Source organism: Varroa destructor, unplaced genomic scaffold (assembly GCF_002443255.2).
Source record: "Varroa destructor unplaced genomic scaffold, Vdes_3.0 BEIS01000002.1, whole genome shotgun sequence".
Lineage (NCBI taxonomy): Eukaryota > Metazoa > Arthropoda > Arachnida > Mesostigmata > Varroidae > Varroa > Varroa destructor.
The window spans coordinates 29,661,901-29,669,911 of record NW_019211455.1 but is presented as its reverse complement, the minus strand read 5'-3'; positions in this window follow the sequence as shown (position 1 = coordinate 29,669,911).

The window sequence follows — 8,011 nt, the reverse complement described above, 5'->3', positions numbered from 1 at the left end:
TAGGTAGAAGGCAGAAAAAGCGCAGACAGAGACCAGCAATATGAGGAGCTAGGAAAGAAAAAATGGCGACCTGGCAGTAGGGAAAATCTACCTACCTACCTCGAAGACTATTGAAGCTGAGAATTAAGTGAAAAGAAAGCAGTACAGCCGGGAGGTCGATTCGAGGCGGTGCCGCTTATTAATCAAGTGGTCAATTGCTTACTTAAGACAGTATTATGCTTGACGTTCACCATTGCCTGCGTTCATTGTGCACTTTCAGAGCAAACAAAACAAGCTGTACCAGAAAGCCAAGCTCGTACGAGGAGCATGGTAACCGTACACACATGGCAACGACATTCGGGGAGGCGTGCAGGGAGTTGCAATCATGCAGAGGTTAGAAGCTGCTGCAAGCTCCCGTAGCCTTACTAAACCTTAAAAGGGCTTTTTGACCGGCACATAAGTCGCGTAGATCAAATTGTCAACTATCTACTGCATCTACTCTATGATCTATTAACTTAAATAATTCTAATTGATTTTTGGAACGTTTTTTTCATGGAGCGTAATGTTAGTTTAATTAATCATTAACCGAAATCAACAACTTCTTTCATTTTGTTTTCACGTTTATAAATACCGCCGCATCACTGTTTACGAACACCAGCGTCATCGATGCGTAGTTAAATAACAAAACAAGCGCGGGAAGAAGCCCTGGTTTACTTATATTACTATCTCCTGTACCATAAAAGTCTCGGGGAGTATCTTTATCCAAAGCAAGATGCACCCTCAGAGTGCACGAATCACCGGGCAGGTTCTTTGGATCGTTTCAGGCACCTTATGAAAAGATCTTCGCGGAACAAGAAGCCAATTCAGCAGTTAACTTTGCCCGCAGAAGGAAAAGTGTGTTCCCTACAGAGCATAACGTTATTGCACTGCATGCGACCACATCTCGTGACAACTACGTTGTTATCGTGCTGCACCCCTCTGTTCCAGCTGTGGCACGTCAACATTATAGTGCGGCACCCAGGCTCGACAAACGAACCATCGGTACCGTGCTGGGTCAATCTCCCCATTCAGCCATGCCCAAACGACGCTGCTTGAAAACTGACGGCCGTGTTACAGAATCTTAGAAGTATCGTAACGAGATAACCATAAAAGTATAACTTCTATCTGGCTAGATGTTACGCGAATTAAATTCACTTATGTTAGAACAGTTTAGTATATATTTACTTAAGCAAGTTTAGAACGTCGTTAAGCGTTTAGCTCTAGGCTTCGTTATCGGTCATGGCACAACATAATTATGTGGGAAATAGGCTTCGGCCTAAAGGGCCCGATAATACAGAATGACTGCTATTGCTGTATACTATAACTTAAGCTAGGCGTGGTGTAAAATAAACAAATCAAAGAAGTAGATCAACCAACTCAAAAAGGGTGCCGAATAAAGCCCGCAGGTCCGTCTAGCTCTCAAATACCTTTAGATCAGATTGAACGATTATAATAAAACCTTCGTCAATGCCGACGCAACACATTTCAGAGTTTCAAGCTTTTTGGACTCCCACGGCGTCTAAACAATGGATCGCGTACCATCCTCATGTATAATTCTGATTTCCTTAATTCTGCAACAAAACCAGGCTCGCTGTTCACGAATTGCATCCTTACCTCATTGCCACGAAAATTGCCTCAAGCAGATTCCAAGGTTATATCGCTGCCGAGAACTACTTACGCACTTTCCCACGATGCAGACGTTCCTCTAGGCCGGAGCCTATTTCCCACATAATTATGTTGTGACGAAGCCTAGAGTTAAACGCTTGACGACGTTTTAAACTTGCTTAAGAAAGCTATTTTTAACCGCGGTCAAGCGAGCGTTACGTTGAGTCATACTAGGCTGCCAACCACAGCAAAGTACTGAAAGCACATGTTCGAAATATCGTTACACATATTGTAATATACGGAACTACAATGCGCACTGCAATGACCTGCCACACGCGTTTTTGCCACGGCCACCTATAGTCCACATATTTGCCCCCAACCTCTGCACAAGGCCCTATGTTCATCACGGGTCTTATTGTTCATATACGTAACGTCCCGATTTTACAATGTCCCTAGAGGTTCTTACCGTCTTGCATGCAAAACTATATACCGCTTTTTATATAATTATATAATCGCTTCTGCCACTTCAATAAAACAAATGTTAGCTACATATCTCCTACGGGGAAGATGAAACTAACGCCACACCAAATACAACGATCTGATAGAAAATCTATTCTAGCCAAAGGTAAAGAATATATATATAGAAAATTAATTTTGATTATAATAACTGAGTATCATATGAATTGAAGTACCACGCAAAAGTGTAAAGATAATCAACTGGAACTTATATAGCTATAATGTTAATACACGGCGAGCAAACGATGAGTTACCATGAAGTGAGATTGAAGTGAGAAATACGATGTGTCTTCCCAGTCTACATATATATATAGTCTGTAATGAACCGATCCTTTTATCGATCCTTTTATGATCCAAGTATCGGTTAGCTGTCAATCATATGATTGCATAATTATTGAGAAGTTGTACTAATTTCACACTGAGTTTATAATTTAACGAAATTTCGGGAACCCACGGTTCTCTTCCATATTTTGTTAAAATAGTTCAGTAACATAAATAAGCTCATATATGACAGACTTCATAGTAATATATATGGCTTTTACTACGCTGAATTTCGTACATATGTTCCTATTATTATAATAAAGATACATGGCGGTTAGTATTTGCACAAAATTAGCAGTGAATGTCGTTGTGTAGTTGGGTGTAGAACGTCTCTAAAGTAAAACTCAACTGATTTCCTGTCTGAGATAGTAAGTGAGTGAATGCATTTTCGGATCTAGAACCAATTAAATTAGCGGTAAATGAAGACATGTAGAGGTACAATGTTTATTGTTTACTTCCAATGGTTTCTGCAAACTGCAAAGTTTACAAATGCAGACGATATCGGTCAAAATGCAATCTTAACATTTTTCCTGGAATGATGTCACTCTGACTTAGCCAAGTAAAATTGCACCCAGCTGCTCGTTCAGTGGCTGATCACGGAGCTTTCACAACGTCCAGTCAGATCGATCTGCTTAACACGCTTCGTGCGACATCTAAAAGGCCGCTACGAAAGCGTGATAATGAACGAGATGCTAAAAGTATGTATGCTACGTTCGAATGGCACTTCGCTTGGGTTGCTACGTCCGTTATCCATTGCAACGCAGATTAAAATACGCGATTTGCCTTGTACGTATTCACGAGGCATAGCTTGAGTCAGTCTTAGTCAGACTGAATGTAAACAAACAGTAGCCTTTGGTCTTTAAGTTGTTTTGAAGATGACGGTGTATTACGTCCTTTAAGAATACAGATACAAAGCTCTTAAAAAGTCGTACAATGAGAACCTTTCATTTGCCCAAGCAACAACTGCTCACCTATAAAATATACCAACAAGACAGCTTCAATACTAGCGTTTATCAAAGATTCGAGGAATATTATATATATATATATATATATATATATAATTTGACTAATGCACGGTCGTAAAAAATATATCCACATGAATCAGCTCGTTAAGTTATCATCAATGTCATTATCCCCAAATTGAGAGGACTCATAACAAAGTACCTCGGGCTTTCATGATTTATATGTTGTGGAGATGAATATAGCAAATAGACATAGTAAACGTTAATCAAAAACCAAAAACGAACTATTTTGGCGAATTACTGTTAACTGTAAAAGTCACTAACAATAAGTGATTATAGATATGGCGACGCGGCGATATGGAGCAAGATAACAAAATATCGGCAGTCGGCTGAATAGTTGCTAGCAATTTAATTGGTCGCTCTTTCCTTGAATAACGTCACTAATCTGGCACGGTCTAATAGTCATCCTCCGTGGCTCTCCCTGCTGTTGACAACTTGAATGCCATCGCCAGCTCGCGATCTCGACGTCAGCGAGGCTCAGGCGAGGCTGATCGGATTTCCCCCAAAATGGCCCCACAACCGTTCATAGCTTGTTTTATATACGGAGCAGTCGTCTGTCTGTCTGTCTATCAACAGACCCTCGTTAGCAAGAGAATTCAAACTCTCGTTTTAGCGAGGCTTTTTAAAATTGTCGCTCTGCTCAACATGTAGTGCTATCACAGCGCAACATCATCACATCTTCATCAGTCCGATAAATGCGCGTCTGTCCGGCACGCTGGCGCCAGATTTTTCTACTGTCTGCTGCGTTCTCTACCAGTCCACTTCGTGTCTTCAACCACTTCCTAATTGATCCTGCCTTCCTTGACGAACCTGAATGTGTATCAAGCTCAAACGTACCGGCGGGTCCTAAAATCACAATCTTCATCGGCTGTGCCGGCATTCTGTCGTAAATTAGAGATCGAAATATCTACGAACTCAGGCAACCATTCCAGATAATACCAATGTTTTTTTTTTTATTTTAGTGACAAGAAGCACTTTGTCTTTCCAAGTTTTCTAGGTCGACTGCTTAAGTCTTAATGCAACCATTAGAACGTTGTCGTTATCGTGGTACTGCAAATTTTCCTACTCTCTTGTGTACTCGATTTTTGTTTGGTAGATCCAAAATCTCTATACACAGAGTTTTACGTTGGGTATTGCCGGTGGGCCTTCCATCCGATCCAAAGTCTAACGTCGTCTAACACGGCGCCTACCGGCTTCGTATGAATCGTCAAGCCTATCAACAAAAAATAACCTGCTCTTCACCAGCTTTTGCTGTGACTGCTTCGCATTCGGGAGTTACGGAATCTACGCAGGCAAAACTCCTAGTCAACGGGCTGAGACCCTAGAGGTTGTGTGCGCATCCGTTGTCCTTTTGTTTCTAAGTCATCCCCTCCATTTGTCACTCTGTTAGTCTCCCCCTCTCCTCTCTCTCTCTCTCTCTCTCTCTCTCTCTCTCTCTCTCTCTCTCTCTCTTTTGTTTCATCAAAGACTGGCCTATCTACTCACAAATCTAGCAGTCTAAACTCAACGGGCGCCACAAACGAGGTTGGCGCCGGTCGGAAGGTGAGTCGGGACTCGTAGATCTTCCTTCGTCTAGCAGCTCTGAGATCAGTAACTCGAATATACGAATCGCAAAAGGGGGCTGATGGCCCCCCTGGCGTTAGTTCAGCTAGCAATAATGAGGGGCAGCCCACTACCGGCTATTTGCTGCTCTTCTTCTTTGTCTGCTCAAAATGATATGGAAGGAAAGTGGGTTTGTTTAAGCTGCACCTCTTATCGTTAGGCGACAGGGTACAGTTTCCGTCCGCATTATCGCAGTCCTCGTCGTTGATTTATTGCTGTTTGCCCAAAAGGGCAAACGAGATCTATAAAATCTAGCATTCTTAGGGAAGCTACGGTGTTAAGTATAGTCTTTGAAATGTTATCTAATGTTACTATTTACGTGGTGGTACGAACGGGAAATGCTGACAAGTCGAAGAGATCCAGTAATTAAGAAGCAAATTTCGTCAGAGTAAACTTGAATCATCGGAAAAGTCTATGTTTGGCGTCATCTAGACTGCAGAGCTAGATATCATAATAATTGTTTTTTTATTATGTGTTGAAATTAAAGTGACTTGATTAAATCTAACGACGCCAACGGTGCAGTCGCCACCTGATATCTCGTTCTCCGAGGTCTATCTCGACCGTTGTCGATTGGTCGATCAACTTCGCGACCTTGTCTCCTTGTCACCTAGGGTATTTGTGCTGGAAGTTTATACGAGTGCTTTGTTTATGCACCTGGAGAGGTAAACCAAACAAATAAACTAATGCTTGAGGCGACTTGATGAAATTATAGAAAAAAAATGTTTCTTAAAAATGTGATGTATGTAAATAGTAAATATATCATTAAAATTATATGGTGATAATTACTGACCTACTAAATGGTATGTACTGCAAGTCTGATTTGCTGGATGCTACGTGGGAGATCTTCTTCTACGAGTGTGCCTTTTCATGGACAATAGTATAAGTAGTTGCTGCAGAAGCTGAATTTAGGAAAAAACATTATTTAAACGTGCGAAACGTAGGAAGCGGCGCTCATTGAACTTCCTAAGTACTCAAAAATCAAGCTACGCAAGAATGGCGTTTTCCATTTGTCAGCAAAAACGAACTCTATAATATGAATTGTGCAGAGGCCCGTAACCATCGGCTTGAACCCAAATTTTCCACTAGTTCGTTGTTGTTTTTGAGACCACGGTAAAATCGCTTAAAACTGTATTGCATTCCCAAAATAATAACTGTCGGGTAGTAAAAGTAAAAGCAGTATGTGTCAGGTTTAGCATATTTTTATTATTATTATTATTTTTATTATTATCATTATTTTTATTAGCACATTATTGGATAAACAAATAGTCCATTAGGGTTCCTTACTAAGAGCGTATTCCTATGAGGTTTCAAGAACATGCTTTTTTAAAGAAACAGCAGAATACTACTTAAGCCGTTATCAAATAACAATAATATTAAAATTAATCCCAGGCAATGTGGTGTAGACAACAGACGTCAACATTAAACACATTGAAAATAACAAATTTCTATTGTGCTCGCGTAGGGACGTCAAAGAGAACAGAGACGGGGAGCTACTCCCAACGACGAACGTTGCAAGTCACATTGTGCCCTCTGACCAACTTTGAAACATTTGGGATTATCTGACTATTCTGTCGAGTTTCACTTGTTCTGATAGCTTATCAGAGTGCGAGTCACCTGATCGCACATTTACCGCCCGGGTGCATTGGTACAAGTTCGTACCATCTATATTCAGCAAGTCGAACGTACTGGGACAACGCTGGCCGTAGCGTGCAAAATTGAGAGCTTTGAAACTGCTAGATTCTTCGCGTATATCCCAATCTGATACCATAAAGATGCACCAATCAGACGCATGCTAAAAATATGCTATACTTGCATCGATCGATAGATTTAAAACGAAACTCTATTAGATCTTAGATAGTGCTCGAACAAAGCGCAATACCTTCTTAGCAGCACAAAAAGATCTCCGCCCCATAGCTCTGAACCAGAAAAATTGAGACCCTCTTCCTAGCGTTACTTTCAAACTGAAAACCCATTCAAATGGCGGATTAGGAACGTGTAGCACTACTAAATCCTAGATAGAACGATGGAGTTCGAATCAAACATCTCAGTATGTTCGGTGTCCATTCAGCATACACAACAAGCCGTCCGTAACCATTGTCACGAATATGGCATACGTTTAACCATAGATGTAATTACTGGTGCGTGCAAGCATCGACCCGTGCACCATTCAGACGCTACAACAAACCTTGTCCTCGATTTGTCTAGGCCTCGTTCTCACGTTTGTTCAGCCACAAACCTTCGTTTTGCAAACCAAAAGCGTTAGTTCATAGCAACGTATGCGAGATAGAATCTGAGATGTTATTTTTCAAAAACAATTGATAGTTTAGTACCCGCCTAGATCTAACTGGTCATTAAATCAATATTGCAATCTACAGTTGGTTCGCTACAGGAAATATAGAAGCAATATAAAATATTGAAAGTAATTCGCTAGTTTAATGCTTGTTAACTGCAAAGAAAAGGGAATATTAAAGCCATTTACTACTGCTTCTATCCTTTCGGGTTTTGGCATAGGACGCATATAACAATTTTTGCCATAAATAAACCTCAAGTTAAAATAAACAGCTAAATAATAGTGTGTAGGTACGGAACTAATCGTTTTCGATTTTATTTAACAGTTTTATTTACCTGGGCACTCCACAGCTGGAATCGTGCACGGATTATATGCTTACTACCTATAGACAGACACTTAATTTGTTACAATGTTAAAGCAAATGAAGACGCTTAACGTTATCAAAGAAAACATCTTTGCAATAGAAAGAAAGTGCCAATGAGAGGAACACACAGAGTTGCACGGCTGAAAGAGGGAGCTTGCGCGCACGCTAAGGTTTCCGTAGTAGCATCTAAATAGACTCCAGAACGGGAATCTATGAAGTATTTTGGACAGTAAATTAGCCAAATTTTTCTTGAAATCACTTGTACGAGGTTAT